The sequence below is a fragment of the Ambystoma mexicanum genome, chromosome 4p (genome assembly GCF_040938575.1).
Source record: "Ambystoma mexicanum isolate Mex_15411 chromosome 4p, UKY_AmexF1_1, whole genome shotgun sequence".
NCBI classification, from domain to species: domain Eukaryota; kingdom Metazoa; phylum Chordata; class Amphibia; order Caudata; family Ambystomatidae; genus Ambystoma; species Ambystoma mexicanum.
Window position 1 is genome coordinate 122,946,890 of NC_090927.1, and position 19,277 is coordinate 122,966,166.

Consider the following 19,277-nt stretch of genomic DNA (forward strand, 5'->3'; position numbering starts at 1 on the left):
GCATCATCAGTGAGGTGAAGCTCTGCCTCTCTAAGAACAGTGAGCAAGGGGTCCACATCTGGATCGCCCTGGTAGCTTAGGGTGGGACCCCAAGTTAATTTATGCAAAACAATGTATCGTATTCACTTAATCTGCCTGTGCAGACCGTTATCGTCTCAGAAATGCAAGGGCTCTGAGTGACGGTTTTTCCCTGTGTTCCTTCCCTCCTTGAGCACTTTGAAACACTTGCCTATGTATTGGTGCTATATAAATAAACATTACCATACCAGGCCGATAGAGTTGCTTTTTGTGGCTTTGGAGCATCTGCATTTCCCAGCACATACTCCTCGGTGACAAATTACAGCGGAACTTCGGGATGATTAGTTTGTGGCCAATCTCTCTGAGCAGGTGAGTAGGTTTATCAGTAATTGCACACTCTGTAAGGAATTCAATCCGAAATATACTATGAGGGCGGTAAGAGGAGTTATACCCCGACCTGCAGGTCCTTTAAGGAATTGCATGTTCATTTTATTGATACGGTACAAAGGTGCGGTCCTATCGGTATTTAATTGTGGTTGTGTGTCCATTTTCCCGATGGCTTGAGGCTGGACCCTGCGTGCAGCCTGATGCCACGTCAGTGGCCAGATCCCTGGTAAGGGAGATATTTCCACAGTGTGGTATTTGTGAAGTGTTAAGGTCTGATAATGGGACTCACTTCTTTAATGCTTTGTTCACTGAAATTACTTCACTTTTGGGCATATGGCACAGGTTGTGCTTGGTGTACCACCCTCAGGCCAATGGAATTGTGTGGCGTCTCAATGGTTTGTTGAAAACACAATTGTCAAAAAATGTATTCTGATTTGCATAAGTCATGGTTATACTGCCTTCCCTTGGCACGGTTTTGTTTGTGGAATAAGACTGGAAAAGATCACCAACTCAGCTTTTATGAGTTGGTGACGGGTCGTAGAATGTTTACACCTCTCTTACCCGCACGCATAGGTACTTATGCATATAAGTCAGCACAAATTCTGGGAAAAGAATTTGGGGACTATCTTAAGGCTTTAACCAAGAGGGTCAGAATTGTGTCCTCACAGTTACTGCATCTCATCAGCAAAACAAGATCGAAGGTGGCGTGGGACCAGACAAGCATCAGCATCTATTGTTACTCCCTGTGGAAAGGGTCTTTGTTCGCTCATTTGTCCGACGCTGGAACAGCCGTTGATTCCACGGACCCCATAAGGTTATCTTCTCTGCTCCTACAGCTTTAAGAGTGGAAGGCACAAAAATTTGGGTGCACCTCCACAATGTTCGGAGGGACACTGGTACGCCAACACTGACGCCTGAGGGACAGAAGTCAATTAATAATTAAGTTAAGTAGAATCTAAGGAACCATGGTTCATTCCAGCTGACAGGGGGGAGGAGAGCGTAAGAAAACCTAATAATTGTTTTAACAAATTCACTCTTTTTATATGTCTTAAAAATTTAGATTTGTTTTAGTAGGAATTGGTTGTAGAAGGACAATGGTTTCAGCAATTTATAGAGTTTTTCTTTTTGGGTCATATGTGTTGGACAGGAAATATGTACAGGGGGAGGAAACATTGGGACATTTGGGAACAAAAGACGCACAAAGTTCTGATTTTGCATCCGATAATTCTGATGGGACTTTAGAAATTGTAAATGACGCACACAGTTTTGCAGCTGATAATATATGGTACCAACCCATGTGAGTAGGAAGGGAGAGAGTAACGGAGTCATGTTACATTTACTCCCTCATTCACCATGCCTCTGGTGTTCCTAGATTATTTATTCCTGATGAGGTAGAAGCAGTAGATACACTTTGTCTGGTGCACCTAGCTCTATACAGGGTTCGAGGGAAGTTCCAGGGCGATCTGTAGCAGCTTCTGTCCTTCTGATCGATGAAGAATGTTCAAACTCAACTGGGGAAGATCGCAAAGATGTTCGGTGTATGCAAAGAGTGCAGCTTAACCTTGAGGGTTTGATACTCGTGAACAACAGATGGGAGCAAGGGGTAATGTGTTGCAAGGCTAGAAAGATGGTGGGACTCTCTGAAGAAGGGGTGGCACAAACTAATGGTATGTGGAAAGGTTTGGAGGAAATATGTGAATTTCTTGACATGACTCAAGGAGCCACGGAAACCTGTTAAGCTCTGGTTACTTACACTTTTTTTCTGTGTTTTAAGGGCGATGGAACGGTGCCTGTGGGCATAAATCAAAACTGCGGCACCACTGCTTATTCACCTGGAGAGGTGTATGCAGCATCACCACTTTGCACGTGCCTGTCCTTGTGGTTCCGCAGAGCCACCTGACACGGTCTGAATCAACATTTGTGCCCCTTTGTCCCCCCCTAAACCCCTGCATCCCTTGTGTCATCGGGTGTGGACAATCAACAAACTTTGCGGGACTCTGAAGAAACTGACTTTTTGAAGAGATTGAGAAAATCCTATGTGTCAGCAGCATCTTCTGAGGCTCTAAGGAACATTCCTGATCATTTTCGACTGTTTAGCTGTACTGAAACTTTTCCCTCCTCTCTATTGGCCCCAGACATGCAATCCTCTGTCAATGCAAAAGGACTTCAAATAACTTGTTACAAGTTGCTATTATTCATCAATTACTCTAAGTTAGCATTCAGTGCCATCAAAGAAGAATGTGGGGCTTTGCGTCTTGTAGCCCTACATAACCGCTACATACTGGACCTCCTAACAGTTTTGGAGGGTGGGGTGTGCCATACATTGGGAAAAACGTGCCGCACATATGTGCCTCCTAATGACTCGGATAACGGGACTTTGGCTCGAACAATTATTCAACTGCAAACTCTGAAGGGGCCATGGAGAGGGAGGCGGGAATTACTGACGATACTTTTTAAGATTCTCTTTTCTCTTGGATGCCGTCATGGATTAACAATTTTAAAAGTACTTTTAACTTTAACCTATTTGAATTGTTTCTCTAGCACTTTTTGCTCTCGTCAGTTGTCTTTGATGCTGCTCCACTCAGATGCCTAGGAGTACTGCCATGTTTCTTGTAACCCCGTCTAAGGATAAGTATAAGACCAATTCTCTTCACATGGGCACTCACACTGATTTTGGAATCATTGATTTCCGTCCTTCCCCAGGTTGGAATGAATGTGTAGAATGATGGGTAGATTGCAGAACTAATGATGAGTCAAATTGGGGATGCCTAGCGGAGGATTATACAAAAAACAGTTGTGAAGATTTGCTCAATAAAATTTGTGAGATTGATGACTTTGAAATTGGGTTGTTATTTAATGCATTAATTAAAGGGGGAATGTTGGAAAATTGGAAAAATTTGAACTTTGCGCGCCATACCACTGATTGGTGGTAGGACACGTCATTATCATTTCTGTCACTTTTGCAAATTGCTACAAATATTACAATATTCATGGTAAATGGGATAAGTGTTACATTTAGGATGCCTTGTGTTATTTTATGTAGAGGCGATACATTTGTAGATTTGCATGCGCGCAGAAACTTAAAGGAATAGTGCTCCCAAAAATATCACTGGCTAAAAAGATGGGCCATAATCAAAAATATATATAAGGAACAAGTTATTTACCTGTAACTGTTGTTCTCCAGCATGGGTCTGTCATGGATTCACATGCTCATGAATATTCCCAGTCAGGCTGGGAATCCTCGGTAAACACAAAATCCGTTTGTTTTGTTTCTGAACTGTCTTTCTACTAATAACCAATCACTGATCTCTGGGTCATACTGCCCCCAGCCAATGACTGCCTGTAAACCCGTATTCTTTGTAAGCTATGTAATAATCACGCTGAGACTGAAAGTGGGGGTTAAACTGTTTCGGAAACAACTTTTTATTAACTTTAGTTCTCTTTACTTATAGGTAAAAGGATACGTCTTCAACTCTTCCGTCGACCTTGGCTTGCAAGGACGTCAGGTAATGCAGTTGGAACTTTCAGGTAAGTCTCTCAGAGCTACTTTCCCGAGTTCTTAAAGTTTTCCTTACAGTCTCCGTTAGTGCAAACACTCCTTATTCTCTTTCCACTCTGTTATTTTCTTTATATTGTCTCTTGGCTTTGTTTTCTTTTAACCAACCCTTGTATTTTTTTGTTCTTCAAACAAAAGTGTCTTTAGTATGCGGTTTAGAGCTTTCTTTATGCCTCAAGATTCATCTTGTCTTTTGTACAATGGCTCTTTAACTTTGCCTTTTTGACACTTGCACTTCCCCTCTGAGTCTTTTAACTGCCCTCTCTCTATCACTCACAGTCACGTTCGTGGACTTTCAATTACTGTTGTCTGTTCTTTTCCCGAGTATCATTAATCAGCCCGTGCATACAGTCAAGGCGTTCGGCAATCTCTGCCCTTCGTTGCAGATTTCCTCTTACCTCGACAGCTGCGAAGCACTCCTGTCCTCTGCTCAGCTGTTCACTGAAAATCGGCTTCGCCGGGTGAACTCCGCCCCTCACTTCCGCTTTCCACTTCAGGCAACGGCTTCGAAGGAGCTCCGCCTCCCCTCTCAGCTGTTTTCTTTAACTCAGCGACTCCGAGTAACCTCCGCCCCCCACCTCTTCCTTTGTTGCGATCCGCCGTTCGATCGCCTCGGGAGACTCTTTAGCAACCTCCGGACAGCTATAGAGGTCTGTACTCCATCTCTCCTCCTTCAAATGGACACGACGGACACCTGTTCTCCCACTCGTGATGGCGACCCAACAGTTGGGAAATCACTGACTCAAGCTCTCACCCACAGCGTTTCAGTAGAACGCTTCAAAACATCGGGAACATAACTTGATATAAGCGCAACTTTTCTCTGCTTCTATATATATATTTCAGTTCAGGTACCGCTTCAGTCGGAGCTTTTCAGTAAGCCCATCCATAACTGTCATTTTCAATCTCCAGCTCCTCCGTTCCCTAGCAACCAGCAAAACAAGAGAACAAGGTCAACAGCTTGATCTCTGCTGTGATTGGCTAAACACACTGTCAATTAACCTCTCCAGCTGATATAAATATTTAACCCTTTGATGCCCTGCTTATCCTGCTTATGCTGGTATTGCCAGAGTCAACGCCTGACGGAAGAACTTCTGTGCACTTCAGAGTGGGTCCATAACACTGCACTATACCTAAGCCCCTCCTCTGGCAGCCATCTTCAGATGTGGTAGCACGTAAAGTGGCAGTAGGCCCAAGAGAAGAGCTGCAGAGGGGTTGTAGGGAGGGTTTGCATTTGAATCCATGCCAGACCCATGCTGGAAAACAACAGTTACAGGTAAGTAACTTGTTCCTTCTCCTGCATGAGGTCTGGCATGGATTCACATGCTGAAGAATACATAACAGTACACACATTCACAACCACGGGAGGTGGCAAGGCTCAACAATAAGCATTTCAACAACAACATTTAGCATCTCTTACCTCCTCACCAGGCTAACCTTCAAGCGAACAGGTTGCACAGCACTGCCTGGCTCCGACTCTGGACTCCGCCCTAGAATCCCGGTCGACGCAGTAGAATCTCGTGAAGGTGTGAGTCGACCTTCACGTCGCAACCCTGCAGATGTCCAGCAGGGGCACACCAGACATGAACGCCGTAGTAGCAGCGATCACTCTGATTGAATGGGCTCTCGGACGGCCGGGCAACAGTCGGTTTGCCAACCGGTGACAGTTCATGATGCAGCCGGAGAGCCATCTGGAAATGGAAGCCTTGGAGAGGGCCTTCTCTTGGTTCACAGGGCCGAAGTTCACAAACAGCTGTGATGTCTTCCAAAAACTCTTTGTGCGGTCCACGTAGCGCTCTAGCCACATCCAGCGAGTGCAAAGTCCTCTCAGCCAGAGATGAAGGTCGACGGAAAGAAAACAGGTAACACCAAGGGCTCGTTGAGATGGAAGTCTGACGGCACCTTGGGCATGAAGGAGGGTTGCGTCCTCAGCACCACCCTCGTCTCGTGGAATGTCAGATATGGAGGTTTACAGCAGGGGGCCTGGATCTCTCCCACTCTTCGTGCGGAGGTGATGGCCACAAGAAACGCTGTCTTCCACGATAGGAACTTCAACGGTGCCGAATGCAGAGGCTCGAATGGCGGCCCCATGAGCCTGGTCAGCACCACGTTGAGCTCCCACGCCGAGGCCGGAGCCTTCACCGGCGGGAACAAGCGGAACAGTCCTTTAATGAACTCCTTCACCAGGCGATGAGACCACAGGGATGACCGCCCTGGAGTTCTGGTGTAGCGGGAGATCGCCGCCAGATGGATTTTGATGTAGGCGTGCGCCAGCCCTGCCTTGGCCAGCGACAGCAAGCAGTAGGGTTGATCTTCTGTGCATGGCACTAGACAGAGAACCTCTTCCATTTGTGTCCATAGCACTTAAGAGACGAGGACACCCTGGCCTTTGCAAGGACCTCCCTGCAGTTTGCCGGATATCATAGCCACCGAACTCTAGTGCTGCAGGAGCCAGGCCTGCAGGTTCAGTGATCCCGGGTCGTGATGTAGGATGGCACCACCTTCCCTGGCGAGAAGATCTGCGTCCGTCGACAGTTTGACTGGGGGGGCACTGACAAGTACAGAAGGTCCAGGTACCATATCAGCCTCGGCCACGCCGGTGCGACGACGATCATCCAGCACCGGGACCGTCAGAGTTGACTGATGAGTCGCAGAAGCAACGGCAAAGGTGGGAACGCATTCAGGAAAAGGCCGTCCCAGGGGAAGGAGAATGCATCGCCCATGCTCCCAAGCTGGGGAAACCTGCTGGCGAACCTCCGGCACTTGGTGTTCGACGCTGTCGCAAAGAGATCCATCTGGGGATTGCCCCATCGTCAGAATAGCAGACCCACTTGATCCTGCCGGAGTTCCCACTCGTGGCACGAGCGCAGCTCCCTGCCGAGTTAGTCGGCGACTGTGTTCTTTACTCTTGCCAGGTGGGAGGGTACCGGGAACATCCAGTGGGCAACGGCCCAGTGCCACAGATCCTGCGCTTCCTTGGATAGGGTTGGGGATCTGGTGCCCCCTTGCTTCCGGATGTAGAAGATCGTGGTGGTGTTGTCGGTGAAGACCCTCACCACCTTGCCCTTGAGGGACAGGAGGAATGACCTGAGGGCCCAGAACACGGCTCGGAGCTTCAGGATGTTGATGTGTAGTGAGCTCTACTCCGGGAGCCAAAGGCCTCTTGCGTGGAGATCTCCGGTGTGCGCTCCCCATCCTTCCAGCGAGGCGTCCGTTGTCACCGTTTCCTGATGTGCCGGGGTCTGGAAGTCCATGCCCGCTGCTAGATGCGCGTGATTGCCCCACCACTGGATCGCTTGGCGGAACGTCTCGTTGAGGGAGATCTTGTCTTCGACACTGCCCGCTGCTTGCATCCACAGGTGTCGAGGAACTCCTGCAGTGGCCGCATCCGCAACCTGCATTGGCGCACGAGGTAGATGCATGATGACATCATGCAGAGTAGGGACTTGATGGCCCTCACCCTGGCCACGTCCATGATCAACAGCCATTGTACCTTGCCCAGGATGGCCTTCGTCCTTTCCTCCGACGCTGAAGACAACCGCGTCACCGTGTAGAGTCTGGCCCCCAGGAACAGGGCGTCTTGCAACAGTACCATGTGGGATTTCGAAAAGTTGATCGAGAATTCCAGATCCGTGAGCAGTCAGACGGTCTTCGCTGTGTGATCGACGGCGAGTTCTCTTGACATTGCTCGGATGAGCCAATCGTCCAGGTAGGGATATACATGGATCCCCTAAAGGCGCAGTCACGCCGTCACTTGGTGAAGACCCTCAGCGCCGACTTCAAACCGAAGGGTATGGCCTTGAACTGGTAGTGTCGCCCTTGGACTACGAATCGTAGGAACTTTCGGTGTCCTTTGTGTATAGGGATGTGGAAGTAGGCATCCTCCAAGTCCAGCGATGGCAGGAAGTCTCCCTCCTCCAGTTGTCCCAGCACGTGCTGAAGGGTGACCATCCGGAACTTCTGGTACTTGATGTATTTGTTGAGGCGGCGAAGGTCCAGGATGGGTCGCCAACCGCCGGTCTTCTTTCGGACGAGGAAGTACCGCGAGTATTCTCCAGAGCCCCGGAGCATCTTCGGGAGGAGTTCTATCGCACCCTTTTTTTAGCATTGCTCGTACCTCCAGAAGTAGCTGTGGCACATGGTTTTCCTTCCTGGCCACGGGTGGTAGACGGGGACACTTTCTTTGGAATTCCAGAGTGTGCCCGTTGGCCAGAGCATCCAGCACCCAACGGTTGGTTCAGAAGGACTCCACACGCTGACGAAATTCGCCAGCCGGCCTCCCACCGGGGTGCTTGGGTGGGGGCCCAACGTCACAGCCGGTTCAATCCTGCTTCGCCGAGGCCTTGCCGCCTTGGCCTCCTTGGCAACAACGCTGATGTCCTGCGGCCTTGCTGCAGCCTCTGTAGGCCTCCTGCGATGATGAGTGGGCCGCTTGGCGGTACGAGGCGGAACCGCCACCAAATCCTTTGGAGGCACCTTGCCTCCGGGGGTCTGAAAGGACGGCCGTCGTTGATGGAGAGAACCCAAGGCCTGGGCCATCTCGGTGTCCGCCTTGATGACCTGCAGTGACTCGTCTATTGCCTTGTCGAACAGGTTGTTCCCGTCGAAGGGCATGTCCAGTACCGTTGTCTGAACATCCTGACAGAAGTCGGTGGCCCTGAGCGCCGTTTCCCATCTGGCGGAAACCGGTGTCAGCGATGTCCGTGGCCACTGTAATGGTGTGGTCCGACGCCACCTCGCCTTCCTGTAGGATTTCAAGGGCCTCCGCCCTCCTGTTGTCTGGCAGGAAATCCAGGAGGGGAGCAATCTTGAACCAGAGCTCCCTGTCGTAGCGTGCCACGATCGCAAGGGCTTCGGTCGCCTTGATGGTCGTCGCCGCCAACGAGGTGACTCATCGTCCCATGGCGTCCAGCTTCTTTCCCTGGCCGTCCAGTGGGGAAGTGGAAGTTGATGCCGTCACCCCTGCCGATTTTGTCGTCTAGTAACGGAACTGAGAGGACTGTCTTCCTCTTGGCTTCCCGTTGTTGGTAGAGGAAACCCTCCTTCTGCTCTTCGGGACAAAGCTGGAAAAGCTCTGATGCCCTGGCCATCATGGCGTGAAAGGAGCCAGAATCAGTGGAGCTTGAGGCTCGAATTGACAGAAAAATAAGAGAAAACTCTTAGGAAAAAGGCAAAACGCAGTAAAAGCTTGAGAGGTGTAGCACGAGGACTCGCAACACTTGAACGTGTGCTAAAAATCTGAAGACGGCTGCCAGAGGAGGGGCTTAGGTAGAGAGCAGTCATTGGCTGGGGGCAGTATGACCAGGAGACCAGTGATTGGTTATTAGTAGAAAGACAGTTCAGAAACGAAACTGAAACTGATTTTTTCTTTACCGAGGATTCCCAGCCTGACGACCGAGAATATTCATGAGCATGTGAATCCAGACAAGACCCTATGCTGGAGGAAAAGTATTTTTAAACTAAGTTCCTATGTAAAGTTTTGAGCAAATGAGGCACTTGGAGGCATCCATTTTGTGAAACGGATGAGCCTCCTGTGCTTGTGTAAAGTTCTGCCCTTGCGGCACTAATGAATCAAATGCCAGCTAGCTGTAATAAACAAAAGCTACCAGCAGGTGGCTTTTGCTTCATTTACTGCCGGACAGCAGAGAATGCAGGCAGGAGGGCTGCATGCGGGTAAGTGCATATTATTTTTTTCTTACATCACAGCAATTATAAATACAATCGGGTTGTATTGCTGTAGTTTTCTTTCTACAGCGTTGTATTTATGACTGCAGCGGCTTTCACTTTGAGTCTCCCGGGCTCCCCCGGCCCGGGGTAGCCCAGGAGACAAAGCTAAAGCCACCACAATTATAAATATAATAATAAATGCTGTGGTTTTCTTACGGTTTCCCGAGCTCCCCCTGCTCGCAGGGAGCACTAATTTAGCAGGGTACAATAGCATGTATCGCAGGTTCGCTTTCCTGAGGCGCTCTTTTGTCAGGCCATACATTGCCCTGTGCTTCTGCACCAGTGCCGTATAGTCAGGGTAGATGGCCAGCCTCGAGGAGTTTCTGGTGATAATGCCACCTGCTCTTGAAAAAGTGAAGATCTTTGCCCAGTCTTTAAACTTCATAATCTTAGCGGAGGGGGTCTTTTGGCTAAGGATCTGTGGGCTCTCTCCACTGTGAAGCCCTGTGACAGTGTGCTCGAGCCAACTTCCTGTAGTTACAGGTTTTCGATGTAGTTGGTAGGGTATCTGCCCTCCTCACCCTCCGGCAGGCCAATTATGCAGATGTTGTTTCTTCTAGCTCTGCCTTCCGCATCCTCGGCTCTGTCTTCTAAGGTTGCAATTTTGAAATGTTTTGTCAAAACTGACCGATTTCAGGATCTTGTCAGCGGATCTAGCGGGAGCTCTCGCTTCTGCTGCCTCGCCGCATGGCTGCCAGCCACGCCCCTCATTGCATCCTTCCCATCCTTAACAATATTTCTTCCCCTTCTAAGATATGTTCAGCCGCCATCAATATACATTCCCACAGGGTAAAAGTGAATTCAGCCACTGAACATGTGGTATTTGCCGACTTAAGGGCCATACTTCCTGCAGAGAAGACCTTTTATGCCATAGCATCACAGCGTTTGTCATCCCTGTCAGGGGGAGGGAGGAGGAATTGTTGGGTATGCCTTCTGTTTAGATGTGGATGTGGCAGACTCAACCACGAAACTTTCAGGAGTTGGAGGTTTACTTGGGTAACAGGGGTCACTGCTTGAAGCCCTGCATTTGTTTATACATTTGTTATTTACTGCTGGAGTAAATACCGGCATCTACCAGTTGGCATTGACCCGTCTTTGTAAATCTACATGAAAGGGAAGAATAGGGTCCTACTGGGGTCCCTTATCTAATATATCTGTAAGATCATCCTGCTCAAAATGTGGTGCAGGTCTGCTCCATCCCAGATGAACAAGTTACTTACCAACTGGTAACGTTCTTTCGATTGGATGTTCCTCCAACGTATTCCTCATCTTAGATGTATTCCATCCAGCTTTGCTGCTCTTCGGAAATTGTTTTGGCGGAGGGCGCCAATCCACTCGAAAAACAAGTTGCTTACCAACTGGTAACGTTCTTTCGATTGGATGTTCCTCCAACGTATTCCTCATCGCCCTCCCAGCCTACCCCTCTGTAGATTTTTCCGGGTTATTGCCATCTCAAATCTCGCAAGGCTCATACCTGTCTGCCGGCACAATCTACACAGTACAAGATCAAAGATAAAAAGGGGAAAAACAGAACTGAGGCCAACGGGCGCCGCACATGCTACTTATACACCCGATGACGTCACCCTCGACGGAGGCCTTCGAGGGACCATCGACTCGACATCGACGCACAGCGCCCTCTGCCAAAAAAAATTCCGAAGCGCAGCATAGCTGGATGGAATACATCTAAGATGATGAATACGTTGGAGGACACAATCCACTCGAAATTCTATTACTCTACACATTAGTTGGCTGTATAGCCCACCAGCATGGACTAAGGGATCTGGTCTTCCAAATTCAATTTCGGGAGAGGCGTCTATCCCACTTGCAGTTTGCAGAGTGTCATGGAGATCTTTTATCCTTGACTCCTCTGATATCAGAGCCTCTGGAACACTGTGTCCCATATTGCAATCCAGAAGACGGGATTCATCAGAAGGGGACACATTTTCCTCATAAATTAAATAAAGTGACTTAAAAAAGTCTTTCCTTAGCAATGGGGTAAAAGAGTCTGTAGTTTTCTCAAACTCCTGCAAGGATTTTGTCATGTGCGTTCGACAATGGTGTCGAAGTCTTCGACGGAGTTAACGTCTAGGGCTTTGACAGCTGAGGTGTCAAAGATTTTTTGAATAATGTCAGCAAATCTTTCGGCGTCAATGACGTCGAAGATTTTCCTTATGAAGGAATTTGTTCACGACTTGACAAAGGTTCCAGAGGAGTTTTCTCCTGGACACCCGGGCCTTGGGGCGCACAGGTTTTGTCTTTTGCCTTCTTGGTCAGGATTCTCGACATGGGCATGACTCTTACTTTTCTTCGAGGGGGCTGTTAGGTAGAATTCTCATAAATGGCTGATTTCCCTCACCTAATGAGTCCCTCAGCAGCTTTGCTGGATTTCTAGGATTTTTTTTTTACCTTGTAAGAGTGTGAACCTTTCTCCCACTCTTACATGTGTTTTTCCATGTGTGTTTTTACCATTTTGTGTGTTCTTGGGCTCTGGAGCCTCACCTCCTCCACGAGCACCACCTTTTTGTGTGTTACACAGCACCTTCAGTGCAGTGACACAGGGTTGTCTTTTAGACTTCCCACCGACTCCATTTTTCTGGGGCGGACTACTGTCCCCAGAAACAAGTAAAGTTGCCATTAACTTTATGTAGTCTCTTAACCACAGACCCAGTACACCCCATTTTACATGGAGTATTGGAAAGGGTTAACTCTTATCCCTTTTTGTCCGTACCTCTTGGAGCATTGTTTCGCTCCCTTAACATTAAGACTTGGCTGGTGGCACTGGTAACTACCCTAACTTTTCTACCGCGATTATCTTATATAAACGTGGTATTGTTTTAGGCTATTATATTAGCCTCGAACATAAATCGGCTTGACCAAATACATTTTAATTTGGCTCCGGCTGGGTTTAGTCACCATTTCTTTTTGTTAAAGTCTTTCTCGTGTTTTTCTCTGCGCGCCAAACCCGGGATGATTCCTTTGTTTTGCTTTCTTTTCATGGGTTTCTGCACAGAAGCCCTCCTTAAGGCGCCTGAAAGTCTAGGTAGGCAGGATATGAGGGAGGGGTCTTCGGACCACTGCCATGGGTTCCCTTGGTAACCTAAGTCATACTCTTGTCTGATTGGCTAAGGGGACTGGCATTGCCAGGCCAGCGACCCTGTTGTGTGATTGACAGCCAGGCTGAAGGAATGGGGGAAAACTGCATAAAAAGCAGGTCTCTGGGACTGGAAGAGCAGAGTCGCCACTGGAACGAAAGAACCAACAAGGAACTGGAAGAAGAGAACCCCTACAGCGACTGAACCGCCTGGTGAAGCCCTGCTGCAGGTCCGAATCTTCAGAATCCGACGACAGAGGAGATCCTCCAGGAAACTTCTTCCCTTGAGCTGGTGGGACCAACCAGTTTGCCCAAAATACAAGCCAGGACCCCTCCTCTGGTAGAATTCGCTGTACAGAGCTACAGTGTGCCGGATAGCCAGGAAGGTAGGACCCTGCTTGGGTTTTAAGGAGCGCACCTTTTATTTGTTGTTTGGCTCTGCTGCTGGCTTCTTTCCTGGGTGGCGCAGGACCCTCCAGTCTTCCTACTTCTTGTCAGATCCGACAGTCGCTTCAGGAACCGTGAGCCTGCAAGAACCACCAGGAACATCTGCTGCAGCTACAGCTCCCTCTCTGTTTTAAGGTACTGTGCAAATTCGTTTGTCCGCTTCGTTCAACCGCGGTGAAAGTGTTTGAAATCTTTTGCCAATCCAAGAGCTTGTCCTTCTCTTCTCACAAACTTTTCTACCAACCAACCTCGTCCTGAATCTGTGCCACGAACTTTACCGCAAACTACCCTGAAATGTGTGATCTTGAGCAAAAGACTTTTGACCCAGTGACTTTGGCCCTAAGCCTTTTCTAGCCGATCTCCTCACTGTAGTTTCTCTTGTTCGATTGCCCTGTGTACTTACCTGTTGGTGTGCCTAATTTCTAATAACTTGTCCTTCCCTCCCTTTTAAATTGCTGGAGTGCCATTTTGCTCCCACTGTCACGCCCCCATCCACAAGCCCTCCTATTGCATCCCGTAATTCCATCAATATACGGCAGAATCATAGTACACAACGAGACACCACACGCACCATTGCACATTCTCGCCTTCAGGTTTGCCGACAAGGGGCTGGCCGAACTCTGCGAAGCTGGTTTATGCCTCGCTCTCCATTCCTGCATTGGCGGTTGCCGTGGAGATGCGCCATGAGCATTCCGCGTCTCCGCTGCCGACGCTTGGACGTTCTTCCTCCATGCGTCCTATCGCGTGTGCGCCAATCACGTGTGTGAGTCACGTGACCACTGGAGCGAGCGTTCAAAAGTGACGCGCGAACTCCCATCCACGCTTCACAGCTGATCTTGGTTGGACTACGGACGCTGCTATCCTTGATCTTGGATTTTGCCTTTGGATTCCGAACCGCTTCCTCTTTTGTACCTCGCCTGGACCTGCTTCTTCCTGGTTTAGACCTCGGCTACTCCCACGGACTGCTTCTTGGATTTCCCTTGTTTGGTACCTTGGCTTGAACCACTCCCCCTGGACACGACCTTGGCTTTTCTCCTGGACTGCAATTGGATTATCCTTTGGTTTGAATTCAGCTCTCTGCATCACGTGCCATCTAGATTGGCTCACAGTACCAGGTTCCGTATCAGGTAGTGATTCCATCCTTCAAGTGCTTTGCCAGGCTGCAACCTTGTCGTCAACCCTGCCGGCCCCTCAGACAGACACCCTACATCACATTCCAGACAACCACTCAGGGTAAGCTCCTTATAAGTAAACATTTAGGATTGTGCACAGGGTGTAATGGTTATCTAACCCGCGTGTTTGCCTTACAGTGGTCAGGGGAAAACATCTTCCGGCATTCCTGGTTCCGGCTGACGACATTCACCACCTGTGGCCTCAAGGGCTGCTCGGGCAGTATATTGACTGTTTGCTCGAGTGGAACTTGGGGACAGAGGTATCATCGCCTACACGACCATCAAGTCCTGACAGACTGTGAAGCCTCTTCTGGTCGTTCAGGCGATGGAATCCGCTGCCGGGGATCCCGTGGCCGCTCTAATGCAAGCGGTTGCATCTCTTAGAACGGAAGGGGCGGCTGCCACAACCGCGATTCATCATCGCTTAGACACAATCCAGAGCAACCGCAACCCTTTACCGCCAGATGCCGAATTTGGGGATCCGGTACCGCCTACCCCGGGGCCCTCTGCACCACTCACGCCACCTACTCCTGTGGTATTGCCCTCTCAGTTTCCTTTGGCATCCCCTGAGAAGTTCCAGGGGGACCCCAGAAAATACCGTACCTTTATCAATCAATGTAAGCTTCATTTCCTTTGTCGGCCCTTAGTCTTTCATGATTCCACCACAAAAGCCGCTTTTCTGCTTTCCCATCTGTCCGGGGTTGCCGCTACTTGGGCTAATCCTTTCCTTGAAAACAATCACCCGGCCCTTTATGATTTCGACCTCCTGGTGAGTGAGTTGGCAAAAATATTTGACACCAGGTATAAAGCCCAGTCCCGGGACCTGGAGCTGCTAGAGCTATCCCAAGGCAGACAGTCTTTGATAGAATACATCACACATTTCAACCAGTTGTCAGCTGAAACCTCATGGCCAGAAAACAAGAAAGCCGTGGTGTTCTACAAAGGTTTATGTAACGCTATGAAGGACGCTCTTTCTGTTGTACCTTCCCTTCCTGACACCTATTCTGATCTGGTAGACCTAGCCCTACAGGTAGACGCTCGGAAGTCTGAACGCCGGATGGAGTCAGGCCTTTCTGTAAAATCCTTGCCCTCTACCCCAGATGGTGCTGGGGAACCCATGCAAATAGGGGGTCTACAAAGCCCTATTACCCAAACCGAGAGAGAGCGTCGAAGAACCGACAATGCATGCTTCTATTGTGGCCTCAGTGGACATTTTGTCAAGGAGTGCCCTCGACGTCCAAAGAACAAGGCTTCGGGTTTTCAGAAAGCTCGCCCTTGAATACCGGGGACAAGGCGAGCTCGGTTTATAACCCCGGGGTTCCTTCATTCGGTCCAATAAGGCCAGTAGCTGTTCAAGCGGTTCTTCAACCGGCCAGAGAGTGTTCACATGAAGTCCACATCGTCATTGATTCAGGAGCTACTGGTTGCTTTATCGACATATCATTGGCCAAGTCACTGAACCTTCCTCTAGTGACCAAGATACATCCCGAACTGGTCCAGACAGTGGACGGGTCCTCCCTCGTATCCGGTCCGATCAAGCAACAAACCGCCCAAATGGACGTGACCATCCAGGGCAACCATAAGGAACAACTGTCCTTTGATCTGATATCCACCCCTCAGTTCGGGATAATCTTGGGTCTTCCCTGGTTGAAAAAACATAACCCTCTCATCGATTGGGGTACTGGTCAGGTTTCATTTGAATCTGAGGTATGCCAACATTTTTGCCTACTGGACGACGATGTTCTCAGCAGTCCCGCAAGGGCACTCGGGGGGCTACGCATAGTGGTTGAGAGTCCTCCTGAAGGGGCACACACAGTGGGAGCCACTATGTCAGGGGTACCCCCGGAATACCACGATTTCCATTCGGTTTTTGACAAAGTCTCTGCCGAAGTACTACCACCCCACATACCGTATGATTGTCCCATTGATCTGATCGATGGGGCAACGCTTCCCAAGGGGCGCATATATTCGCTATCACCATCAGAAGAAATGGCCCTGAAGGAATACATAGGTCATGCTCTTCAATTAGGCCACATCAGGCCTTCTTCATCCCCTGTGGCTAGTCCCATATTCTTCGTTCCGAAGAAGGAGGGAGACCTCCGTACATGTGTAGATTACAGACGCCTGAATGCGGTCACCATAAAAAACCGCTACCCTCTCCCACTCATATCAACCTTGCTAGACAAATTGACCAATGCTTCTGTATATACCAAGTTGGATCTACGGGGAGCATACAATCTGGTCGTATGCGCTCTGGTGACGAGTGGAAAACGGCATTCTGCTCCCGTCAGGGGTTGTATGAATATATGGTGATGCCTTTTGGCCTTTGCAATGCCCCTGCCACTTTTCAACGGTTCGTAAACGACATATTCAATGATATTCTGGACCTATATGTCGTAGTATATCTAGATGACATACTAGTCTTCTCCCAAACTATGGCCGAGCATGTCCTTCATGTTAGAGAAGTACTCACACGACTCAGAAAACATTCCTTATATGCCAAACCTGAGAAATGCCTATTTCACACAGCCGAAGTCGAATTCTTGGGGTTTCATATATCCCCTGGGGGGCTGACTATGAACCAGTCCAAGGTCCAAGCTATCATAGACTGGCCGATTCCTGTCAAGGTGAAACTGCAATCTTTCTTGGGGTTCGCTAACTTTTATCGGAGATTCATCGCGAATTTCTCTTCCATTGTGGCACCCCTAACCGCATTGACCAGTCCCGCGGTGTTGTTTGACTGGACCTCTACACATCAGGTAGCCTTTGATACCCTCAAAACCTCGTTCACCACGGCTCCTGTCTTGCAACACCCGGACCCAGAACTCCCGTATGTTGTGGAAGCAGATGCCTCTTCATTCGCTTTGGGGGCCATCCTGTCCCAACCATGTCCCTCCACCGGAGCACTACACCCGGTGGCCTACCATTCCAGGAAATTCACACCGACCGAGACACACTATACGGTCACCGAAAAAGAGCTCCTAGCAATCAGGGATGCTTTGCTGGTCTGGAGACATCTCCTGGGAGCAAAGCACCAGACCACAGTCTGCACTGACCACAAAAACCTACAGGACCTAGCGTCATTGAAATGTGTTAACAGTAGACAAGTTCGTTGGCATCTTTTCTTTTCTGCCTATGATTTCATCGTCAAGCATAGACCTGGGACGATCCATGGAAAAGCTGACGCCCTGTCTCGTTCACCAGGGGGGGGTGCCCCTTCCTTCGTATCCTGAGATGCTTCTAGGCGAAGGCCATGTAGTTTGTGCTTGCACACCACCCCCACCTATGTTGACTGCTATTCGACAATGGGTTGCACAACGTCCCCAGATACTAGCTGATTGGGATCCGGACATACAAGACGGCTTGCCTTTTGTTCAAGGGAAACTATTCCTACCCACCAATGATACACGTAACCAGGCTTTGGAGTGGTCCCATAATGCTCTCATCAATGGTCACCCAGGTCAACGACGAACCCTGGAATTATTGAAACGCTGGTGCTGGTGGCCATCGATGCGACGAGATGTGGAGACTTATGTCAACACCTGCTCTATATGCGCACAGTGCAAAACACAGAGGCCGTCCGTTGGGATTACTACAGCCCCTGCCCATACCCCCAAAACCTTGGCATACGGTGTCCATGGATTTGATAACAGAATTACCACGTATTCGGGGTTATGACACAGTTTGGGTAGTAGTGGACTCATACACCAAAATGGCCCGCTTTATACCATGTAAAGGCATCCCCACCGCTCCTTCCTTGGCTCAAATGTTCTTCAGGTCTGTTTTCTGTCTGTTCGGTCTGCCATGTGTCATTGTGTCGGATCGTGGAACACAGTTCACGTCACGTTTCTGGGTGGCCCTTACCAAACTACTGGGTATTGACGCACGCTTCTCGTCGGCCTACCATCCCGAAAGTGATGGTCAGACCGAAAGAGTAAATCAGGCCCTGGAACAGTACCTACGTTGTTTAGCCTTGCAATTTCAATACACCTGGCTTGATTCACTACATTACGCAGAATTTGCCTACAACACCACCATGCATTCATCCACTCTGGGTTCTCCCCTTTTTACTCGCTCTATGGCCAGCATCCACGTACTCTCCCTTCTTCTGATTCTGACTTTTCCAATACCCCCGCACTACGGACCGGGAATCCGGCGGCAAATGACTGTGCCCGGGATCTCGCTTCCATACATGCACAAACCCTTGTCCATCTCCGGGAAGCACAGGAGTCGATGCGGACAGCCGCTAACAAAAGGAGAAAGGAGGCCCCTTCATACTCACCGGGCGATCGGGTGTGGTTGTCTACGCGTCACCTGCGCATACCAGGTTCACGTAAACTACTGCCCCGTTTCGTCGGCCCATATAGGGTCTCCAAGGTCCTGAATCCGGTTGCTTACCGTCTTGCTGTCCCACTTCGTGGATACTGCACCCTGTTTTTCACACGTCCCTTCTCAAACCCTGCCCTGATACCACTCGCATGACGTCCGCTCCCGGTCCTGTTCCACTGGCCTCCCAGGAGGATTATGAGGTTAGCGCGGTTTTGGGGTCCCGGATTGTTAGAGGGCAGTTGCAGTACCTGGTTGATTGGTTGGGCTATGGTCCTGAGGAACGGTCCTGGGTTCCGTCTCCTGACGTCCATGCTCCGTTGTTGGTGGCTCGGTTCCACAGGGAGTACCCTTCAAGCCCACGGGGTCGTGGGCATTTGAGGGGGGGCTCTGTCACGCCCCCATCCACAAGCCCTCCTATTGCATCCCGTAATTCCATCAATATACGGCAGAATCATAGTACACAACGAGACACCACACGCACCATTGCACATTCTCACCTTCAGGTTTGCCGACAAGGGGCTGGCCGAACTCTGCGACGCTGGTTTATGCCTCG

At 49.5% G+C, this 19,277-nt stretch overlaps 1 protein-coding gene across 10 annotated transcripts in view; it reads right to left on the reverse strand.

Moving 5' to 3' along the window:
• AGBL5 (AGBL carboxypeptidase 5) overlaps positions 1 to 19,277 on the reverse strand; it is a 1,732,162-nt gene that overhangs the window by 717,014 nt on the left and 995,871 nt on the right. The window lies entirely within an intron of this gene.